We start from the raw sequence: 10,983 nt of genomic DNA on the forward strand, positions 1-10,983 counted from the left end.
TCATATCCACAATCAGACTGTCTCATATTCCCCATTCAGACTGTCCTTGCATCATCCCACATATCAGACTGTCTTCATATCCCACATTCAGACTGTCCTCATATCCCACAATAGACGTGCTCTTCATATCCAGCTCTTCAGGACTTGTCTAATATCGACATTTCTGGCCCTGGATTACCGAGTAGCAGCAAGCTCATGTCTCTCCCCCACTGTTCCGTATGAGCAGAATGGTTAGATTGCTGCTCCATACACTGTGCCTTTTGGCTGCAGAGAGGAAATAAAGAGCAGAGAAGAGACGGAGAGAAGACGAACTCGGAGAGGAGAAGAGTCCGAGGAAGAGAGGAGACAGAGAGCGAGAGAGAGGAGCCAGAGAGACGAGGAGAGACCGATGATCAGAGGAGCGGAGAGAGACACAAAGTATCATGGGCAGAGTGGCCCGGTACGGTCGAGGGGGAAGACGGACGAGGCACATGCACAGGAGGCCGCGAGACAGACACGAGCGCATGCAGACGACGGCCATGCGCGATATGCAGACGACGAGAATACAGAGGAGACGGATAGGTAGAGAGATGATTAGCCACCTGCACGTGCGATCAGACAGTAGAGAGTGCTGATGGGCCAAGAGAGAGACGAGGGGGAGTGGCCGTCGTTCGTTGTTGATGTGTCAGGAGGCAGCACATGACAGGGCGAGGTCGTTGGTTCAAGTCATCACCTCATCATCTTTTAATGATAGCCTCTCGTCCTGGGCCCGCATCCAGAACCTCTACCTTTTGATTCACCACTACTCAACCACTCTAAGACCCCTTGTTGTCTGCCTCTCTCTCTTCTCCCTCTCCTGTGTTCTTCTCTCCTCATTCGCACTCCCATATCCTCTATCCGTGTCTCTCCTCTCTCTCGTCCCTTCTCCCCTTCCCCCGCATGTGGACTTCTTTCTCTCCTTCTTCATCTCCTCCTCTTCCCTGTCTCGCTCTCAAGTTTTTCAATTTAATCTTTGCTTATTTGGATGATGCGTCAACTCAAGGGTACAATGCTCTCTCCCCTCCTTTTCGCGATTTGTATCTGTCATCTCGTTTTGTTATGATATCTCTGTCTTATCATCGGCCCACATTTTTTCTCTCAGTAGAGTTGTTGTAGTGTTCTCTCTCACTGTCTCTACTTATTTCTCTCTCCTTTCTTACTGTCTCTCATTCTCTCTCTTTCCCTCTTTCTCTTTCCCTCTCTCAGTTTCGCTCTCCATTTCTCTCTCTCCTGTTTTCTTAGTCTGAAGAAGTGCCTTGTCAACAGGATGGCGGATCCTTCGATCCTAAGAGACCTCAAACTAAACAGGAGAAGTAGCGATACCCAAGCTGTTTGCTACCCTCGTATGCAAATGGCTGTTGCTGGAGGTTAAATTAACATTTTTAATTAAAAAAATTAGCGCCAAACAAACAAAGCAAAACACACTAACGATTAAAAAATCTAAATAAACCTCTTCAATGAAAATAACACAGAGAGAAAGAGAGAGAGAGGAGACAGGGTTTTTATGTAGGAAGAAGTTAAATCTTGTATCTGATTTCCACAGGAATCAATTGTGATTTATCATGAATTCACCGGAGTTTACAGATACATAAACACAAATATACTGTATGGCTACTGTCGTCTATTGGGTCGCAATTATGAACCAATATTTTCTAGAAGAAGTTACAGTTCTGAAACTTTGATTATTGTCCATAGTGAGGGAGAACTCCTAATAGATTCGATTTTTTTAACTGACTGACAACATCAAACAAAAAAAATTATATAATTCACTTAAAAACTTGGTTTGCATGTCTTGAAAAATTACCTCCTCCCCTCCCAAGTATCAAAAGTTTTTTTAAACAGCATTCTGAAGCTCCATTTTGCACTCAACATTCCCATCTGATTTAAAAGATACAGCGTTAGTGCAATATCAAAGCAACGTCTCATCCATGGGAAACAAGGCCGGGATGTGAGGAAGCAGTACTGCATGGTATTGCTCTAGCGCCCTCTAGTGGCGATATCAGGACATACACTAGCTGGACCAAGCATCGACATTACCATTTAAAATGTCTGACTTTTACTTGGGAAAAATGTCCTAAAGACAACAGCTCTGTAATATTGTAAAATTAAAACATAAGAAAGGAAACTATTTAACAAATGTGATTTAATTTATTTAAAAAACATTGCATAAAAACATTTACTATCAAATCTTCAGTTGGATATCTCATATTTCACAGAAAGGTGATGCTATCTGAGTAATGATGACTCTAATACTGCTGGGTGTTGTAGATAGAGGCACCACTTCTCAATGTCTGTGTCACTAGACCGAGTCAAAATAGGAACAAGGCATTGGTACCCAAAAGGCTTCTGGGACAAGGTGACAGTTGGTGCCAGTTGGACTTTAGTCGTCTCCTCCACACAGACTCAGCAGGACCTTCTGATAGTCTCCTTTAGTGTGCTCCTGGTAGGGGACAGAAAATAAACGAGTTGAGACCCTTCGGTCCACTAGGAGCTACAAGGAGGAAGGCAAGTTCAGTCAAGACACTCAGTTTGCCCTGGAACAGAACAGAGCAGGCAGTAGTTTAGAATTCTATGGGATTTTACACTGTGTTAGGACAGGACAGAGTGTTCGCTTGCCGTCATATCGCAATAAGAAAAAAGTACTGTTGCACAGGCATGTCGGACTTCAGGGCTGAGAGAGACAGTTAAAACAGATGAAAAATGAAAGAGAGAGAGAGAATGCAGAGAGAGATAGAAGAGAGAGAGAGATAGAAAGAGAGAATAGAAAGAGGGAAGGAGAGAGAGAGAGAGAGAACAGAGAGAGAGAGAGAGAGAGACAGAGAGAGAGAACAGAGACAGAAAGAGAGAGAGAGATAGAATGGTGAGTGAGTGAGTGACGTGAGTGAGTGAGTGAGTAGTGAGTGAGTACGTGAGTGAGTGAGTGAGTGAGTGAGTGAGTGAGTGAGTGAGGGAGTGAGTGAGTGAGTGATAGACAGAGCAGAGACAGAGACAGAGACAGAGGACAGAGACAGAGACAGAGACAGAGACAAGACAGAGACAGAGACAGAGACAGAGGACAGAGACAGAGACAGAGACAGAGACAGAGAAAGGGAGAGAGACAGAGACAGAGACAGAGAAAGAGAGAGAATAAAACAGAATAAAGAAAGATCCTCACAGCGATGGTCTGGTACAAGGACTTCTGGTTCAGTTTCTTAACTCTGTCCTGATCTTCATGAGATCCACCTCACAGGCGAGGACACAACGATCCTTGTCACCACCTTGCTCCTTCCGCACTTTTACCCGTAGATGATTGTCAACATTACATCCGTGTTTATTTATTGGAGCACAGTAATCAAATCCACTAGCCTCCGTGACGACCAATTGTTTGTGTCGCCTTCTTCTCTCAGTCTATGTGTTTATATTCCACAGTACAGGGTAACGTCCTTTTACCAATGCTCTAGACGTCTTTCATTTTTAAAAAAAAAAAATGTTTTGAGGCGGGCGGCCGATTTTTTATTTATTAAATCACCTTTATTTACCAGGTAAGGCAAAGTGAGAACAAGTTCCTCATTTACAATGGCCGACCTGCAAACGATAAAGCAAACATTTCGACACATACAACAAACACAGATTACACATGGAGTAAAAAAACATATAGTCAACTATACAGTGAAAAAAAATAAGTCCTATATATACAATGTGAGCAAATGAGGTGAGAAAAAAATTATAAAGGGAGGTAAAGGCAAAAAAAGCGCCATGGTGCGAAGTAAATTACAATTATAACAAGTATATAATATAGCAAGATTAAATATAGATTACAAATATTTATAGAAATTATAAATGATTTAAATTTCAATTAAGATACAAGATTTAGATTATAAAATTTAAATATAAGCAAGATTTAAGATTTTTAAATATACGCAAGATTTAAGATTTAAATATTTCAATATAGCAAGAGTTTAAGATTAAAATATTTAAATATAGCAATATTAAGATTAAAATATTAGCAATATTATAAGATTTAAATATTTAAAATTAGCAAGATTTAAGATTAAATATTTAAATACAGCAAGATTTAATCCGTAAGGCCGAAGTCAGCGCTATACGCGCATTGGAATACAAAAGCAATGCCTCCCGAGTTAGTGGAGACTGCAGTCACGGTAAACGCTGGTGTATGTGTTCCTGCAAGTCAGAAATGACATCACATTTCAGCAGCCTATAGAAGCACGTGATCTCCGGCGATAGCTGATGAAACAGAGTTCCTAGGTGACCGGTGTTGTGTTTTGTTGATGGTTTTTACTGAATAAAGCGTGGAAGATGCAAACCCCTTGTATAATCAACTCATGAAAGTCTGATACATCATTGCGTGTGGATTTCTCCCCATGAGATTTATCCTTGATTCATTAATTCAAATCTTCTAAAGGGGTTGGGTTGAAGGGGCGTTGGGGTTGAAGGGGGCGTTGGGTTGAAGGGTTGAAGCGGGGTTGGTGAAGGGGGTTGGGGTTAAGGGGGGTTGTGTAAGGGGGTGAAGGGGGGTTGGGGTTGGAAGGGGAGGGAAGGCGGCGTTGGGGTTGAAGCGGGGGGTCGAAGGGTTGGGGTTGGGGGGTTGAAGGGTGGGGTTGAAGGGTGAGGTTGAAGGGGTTGGGGTTGGTTGAAGGCGGGGTTGGGGTTTGAAGGGGCGTTGGGGTTGAAGGGAGTGGGTGCGGGTTGAAGGGGGTTGAAGGGGGGTGGGGCTTGAAGGGGGGTTGCGTTGAAGGGGGGTTGAAGGGCTTGCGGGTTTGAAGGGGGTTGAAGGGGGTGGGGTTGAAGGGGGCGTTGAAAGGTGGTGCGGTTGAAAGGGGTTGAAGGGGGTTGGGCTTGAAAGGGGGTTGAAGGGGGTGGGTCTTGAAGGGTTGGCAAGGTGGTGGGTTGAAGTGGTTGAAGGGGTTGGGTTGAAAAGGGGTTGCATGTGTGTTTGAGTATGAAGGGGGTCGGGGGGGTTGAAGTGAAGGGGGTTAAGGGGTTGGAGGGTTGAAAGGGTTTAGGGTGGTTGAAAGGGGGGGTTGAAGGGGGTTGGGTTGGAAAGGGGGTTGAAAGGGGTTGGGGCTTGAAGGGGGGGTTGGGTAAGGGGTTGAAGGGTGGTGTTGAAAGGCGGGTGAAGGGGTTGGGGCTGAAAGGGGTTGAAGGGGTTGGGGTGAAGGGGTTGAAGGAGGTTGGGGTTGCGGAAAAGGGGTTGAAGGGTGCGGTTGAGAATTGAAGCGGGGTGAAGGGGTTTTGAAGGGGTTGAAAGGGTTTGGCGTTGAAGCGTGGTTTACCAAATGTAAAAAATTAACAATGACTTCATTCTTTGTTCTCATGCAGGACTTTGAACTTCACCATTCTTACTCAGTCACCTTGACCAGAAGTTAAGCAGTCAATTACCTTCATGGGCTTCACTCAGTCTGTTTGCAAAGTACTGTTGTTTGTTCTCAAAGCACTCCACTGCAAAAACAAAGAAGAGAACAGACTGAAATCACCTCAACTTTGTTTCTGATATCCTCTCTGGATCAGTCACTTCCTGTTGTTCTTTCTAAATAGTTCCTGGTAAGGAGGCTGCCTGCACTGGATCGGCACAGAGCCACAGTTTGTTTCTTAAGGGCACAACATCCCTTGAAATCAAATGTTGTTTTCTTCAAACAACTTGCAATTACTGTTAATAAGGAATGAATCGACCGAGGGCTCATCTGGTACAAATAGGAGCGAAGGAGAGGAGGCAAGGTGGAGAGGAGTAGAGAAACAACCCACCCCCCTTCTTTCCTCTCACTGCCAGTTGTAATACGGTTCATAGACAACATGACGGCAGAGAGAGAGACCAACAGAGAGAAAGGGAGAGAGACACAGAGACACAGAGACACAGAGAGAGAAAGGGAGAGAGAAAGGGAGAGAGACACAGAGAGAGAAAGGGAGAGAGAAAGGGAGAGAGAAAGGGAGAGAGACAGAGAGACACAGAGAAACAGAGAGACAGAGAGAGAAAGGGAGAGAGACATAGAGAGACATAGACACAGAGAGACACAGAGGGAGAAATGGAGAGAGACATAGAGAGACAGCGACACAGAGAGACACAGAGAGAGAAAGGGAGAGAGACACACAGAGAGAGAGAAAGGGAGAGAGAGAGAGACACAGAGAGACACAGAGAAACAGGGAGACAGAGACACACAGGGAGAGAGAAAGGGAGAGAGACAGAGACACGGAGAGACACAGAGAGAGATGGAGTAATGCATAAACAGAGGAAGTGGAGTCTTGAGTGAGTGACACAGACATTCTGGCACGAAGACAGGAGCCTCATACATTATCAATGGACAGGTAATGTTATGCTGAAGAGATTAAACGGATAGAACATTCTGGAACTAGTCAGAGAGGAATTGATTGGCTTTATAGGAGTGTGTCAGAAACAATGGAGATGCTTAGTAGCTAATGTAGAGGTAAGAGTAGCTAATGTAGAGGTAAGAGGAGCTAGAGGAGCTAATGTAGAGGTAAGAGACACAGAGATGATAGTCCGTACCATGTAAAATACACAGAGATGATAGTCCGTCCACTGTAAAATACACATTGAGATGATAGTCCGTCCCCACTGTAAAATACACCGAGGGATAGACGCCCACTGAAAACACAGAGATGATAGGACGCCCCACTGTAAAATACAAACAGAGATGATAGATCCGCCCACTGTAAGGAAATACACAGCAGATCATCCAGTCCGTCCCACTGAAAATACACACGAGATCGATAGTCCGTCCCCTGTAAAAATACACAGAGATGATAGTCCGTCCCCACTGTAAAAATACACAGAGATGATAGTCCGTCCCACTGTAAAATACACAGAGATGATAGACCGTCCCACGTAAAATACACACAGAGATGATAAGTCGTCCCCACTGTAAATACACAGAGATGATAGTCCGCGTCCACTGTAAAAATACACAGAGATGATAGTCCGTCCCACTGTAAAATACACGGAGAGATGATAGTCGTCCCACTGTAAAATACACAGAGGATGATAGACGTCCACTGTAGAATACACAGAGATGATAGTCCATCCCACTGTTTAAAATACACACAGAGATAGTCCGATCCCACTGTAAAATACACAGAATGATAGGACCGTCCACTGTTAAAATCACAGAAGATGAATAGACCGTCCCCACTGTAAAATAACCAAGATGATTGCAGTCCCACTGTAAATACCACAGCAGAGACATAGTCCGTCCCACTGTAAAATACACAAGAGATGTAGACCGTCCACGTAAAATACACAGAGACTGTAGTCGCCCAACGTTAAAAATACACAAGAGATATAGACCGTCCACTGGTAAAATACACAGAGAGATAGTCCGTCCCACTGTAAAATACACAGAGATGATAGGTCCGTCCACTGTAAAATACCACAGAGACGATAGTCCGTCCCACTTGTAAAATTACACAGAGATGATAGTCCGTCCCACTGTAAATACCACAGAGATGATAGCCGTCCCACTGTAAAATACCAGAGATGATAGTCCGTCCACGTAAAATACACAGAGATGATAGTCCGTCCCACTGTAAATACACAGAGAGATAGTCCGTCTCCACGAAAATAAACAGAGATGATAGTCCGTCCCACTGTAAAAATACACAGAGATGATAGTAACTGCCCACTGTAGAAATACACAGAGATGATAGTCCAGTCCACTGTAAAAAATACACAGAGATGATAGTCCGTCCACTGTAAAATACACAGAGATGATAGATCCGTCCCACTGTAAAATACACAGAGATGATAGACCGTCCCACGTAATACACAAGTGACAGTCCACTGTAAAAATCACAATATAGTCCCCACTGTAAAATACACAGAGACTAGATAGTCGCCCACTGTAAATACACAGAGATGATAGTCCGTCCCACTGTAAAATACACAGAGACGATAGACGTCCCACTGTAAAATAACACAGAGAGATAGTCCGTCCCACTGTAAAATACACAGAGATTGATAGTCCGTAACCACTGTAAAATACACAGAGATGATAGCCGTCCCACTGTAAAAATACACATAGATGATAGTCCTCCCCATGTAAAATCACACAGAGATGATAGACCGCCCCACTGTAAAATACAACAGAGATATAGACCGCCCCACTGTAAAAACTACACAGAGATGAATAGACCGTCCCACTGTAAAATACACAGAGATGATAGTCCGTCCCACTGTAAACCATACACAGGAGATGATAGTCCGTCCCACTGTAAAATACACAGAGATGATAGTCCGTCCCACTGTAAAATACACAGAGAATGATTAGTCCGTCCCACTGTAAAATACACAGAGATGATAGACCGTCCCACTGTAAAATACAGCACAGAGATGATAGTCCGTCCCACAGTAAAATACACAGAGATGATTCCGTCCCACTGTAAAATACACAGAGATGATAGTACCGTCCCACTGTAAAATACACAGAGATGAAAGTCCGTCCCACGTAAAATCAACAGAGATCCATACTGTCCCACTGTAAATACACAGAAATGATAGTCCATCCCACTGTAAAATACACAGAGATGATGATCCTCCATGTAAAACCAGATGATACGTCCCACTGAAAAATACACAGAAGATGATTGTTTAGACCGTCCACTGTAAAATACACAGAGATGATAGACAGTCCCACTGTAAAATACACAAGATGATAGTCCGTCCCACTGTAAAATACACAGAGACGCCATAGACCGATCCCACTGTAAAATACACAGAGGATGCATAGTCCGTTCCCACTGTAAAATACACAGAGACGATAGACCGTCCCACTGTAAAATACACAGAGACGATAGTCCGTCCCACTGACGTCAAACAAAATAAAATACACAGAGACGATAGTCCGGCCCACTGTAAAATACACAGAGAGATAGTCCGTCCCACTGATAAAAATACACAGAGATGATTAGTCCGCCCCCATGTAAATACACGAGATGATGACCGTCCCCATCTGTAAAATACACGAAGAGATGATAAGGTCTTTTCCGTTTCCCCACACCCCCACTGTAAAATACACAGAGATGATAGGACCGTCCCACTGTTAAAATACACAGAGATGATAGTCCGTCCCACTGTAAATACACCGAGATGATAGACCGTCCCACTGGTAAAATACACAGAGATGATAGTCCGTCCACTGATAAAATAAACAGAGATGCATAGTCCGTAACCACTGTAAAATACAAAGATGACGAAACTAGACCGTCCCACTGTAAAATACACACAGATGATAGTGCGACCCACTGTAAAATACACAGAGATGATAGTCCGTCCCACTGTAAAATACACAAGAGATGATAGTCCGTCCCACTGTAAAATACACAGAGATGATAGTTCCGTCCCACTGGTAAATACACAGAGATGATAGTCCGTCCCCACTGTAAAATACACAGAGCATGCATAGTCCCGTCCCACTGTAAAATACACAGAAGATGATAGTCCGTCCCACTGTAAAAATACACAGAGATGATAGTCCGTCCCACTGTAAAATACACAGAGATGATAGTCCGTCCCACTGTTAAAATACACAGAGATGATAGTCCGTCCCACTGTAAAATACACAGAGATGATAGACCGCTCCCACTGTAAAATACACAGAGATGATAGACCGCCCCACTGTAAAATACACAGAGATGATAAGACCGTCCCACTGTAAAATACACAGAGATGATAGTCGTCCCACTGTAAAAATACACAGAGTATATAGTCCGTCCCACTGTAAAATACACAGAGATGATAGTCCGTCCCACTGTAAAATACACAGAGATGATAGTCCGTCCCACTGTAAAATACACAGAGATGATAGCCGTCCCACTGTAAAATACAACACAGAGATGATAGTCCGTCCCAGTAAAATACACAGAGATGATAGTCCGTCCCACTGTAAAATACACAGAGATGATAGTCCGTCCCACTTAAAATACACAGAGATGATAGTCCGTCCCACTGTAAAATACACAGAAGATGATAGTCTGTCCCACTGTAAATACACAGAGATGATAGTCCAATCCCACTGTAAAATACACAGAGATGATAGTCCCGTCCCACTGTAAAATACACAGAGATGATAGGACCGTCCCACTGTAAAATACACAGAGATGATAGACGTCCCCTCGTAAAATACACAGAGATGATAGACAAGTCCCACTGTAAAATCACAAGATGATAGTCCGTCCCACGTAAAATACACAGAGACGACATAGACCGTTCCCACTGTAAATACACAGAGATGATAGTCCGTCCCACTGATAATAATACACAGAGAGATAGACCGTCCCACTGTAAAATACACAGAGACGATAGTCCGTCCCACTGCTAAAATACACAGAGAGATAGTCCGTCCCACTGTAAAATACACAGAGACGATAGTCCGTCCCACTGAAAATACACAGAGATGATAGTCCAGCCCACTGTAAAATACACAGAGATGATAGACCGTCCACACTAGTGCCACTAAAATACACAGAGATGATAGTCCGTCCCACTGTAAAATACACAGAGATGATAGTACCGTCCCACTGTAAAATACACAGAGATGATAGTCCGTCCCACGGTAAAATACACCGAAGATGATAGACCGTCCCACTAGCCCTAAATAACAGAGATGATAGTCCGTCCCACTGTAAAAATACACAGAGATGATAGTCCGTCCCACTGTAAAATACAAAGAGACGAAATGAGAGTCCGTCCCACTGTAAAATACACAGAGATGATAGTCCGCCCACTGTTAAAATACACAGAGATGATAGTCGCTCCCACTGTAAAATACACAGAGATGATACGCACTGACAAGCAGTCTCCACTGTAAAATACACAGAGATGATAGTCCGTCCCACTGTAAAATACACAGAGATGATAGTCCGTCCACTGTAAAATACACAGAGAATGATAGTCCGTCCCACTGTAAAATTAACCAGAGGATTGATAGGTCCGTCCCCACTGTAAAATACACAGAGGAT

At 43.7% G+C, this 10,983-nt stretch overlaps 1 pseudogene; it reads right to left on the reverse strand.

The window, feature by feature from the left end:
• Nucleotides 1-2,146: 2,146 nt before the first annotated feature.
• The window catches only part of LOC112076715 (annexin A2-A-like), a 14,811-nt pseudogene continuing 5,974 nt past the window's right edge, over nucleotides 2,147-10,983 (reverse strand).

The sequence above is a fragment of the Salvelinus sp. IW2-2015 genome, unplaced genomic scaffold, assembly GCF_002910315.2.
Source record: "Salvelinus sp. IW2-2015 unplaced genomic scaffold, ASM291031v2 Un_scaffold3951, whole genome shotgun sequence".
Classification (NCBI taxonomy): Eukaryota; Metazoa; Chordata; class Actinopteri; order Salmoniformes; family Salmonidae; genus Salvelinus; species Salvelinus sp. IW2-2015.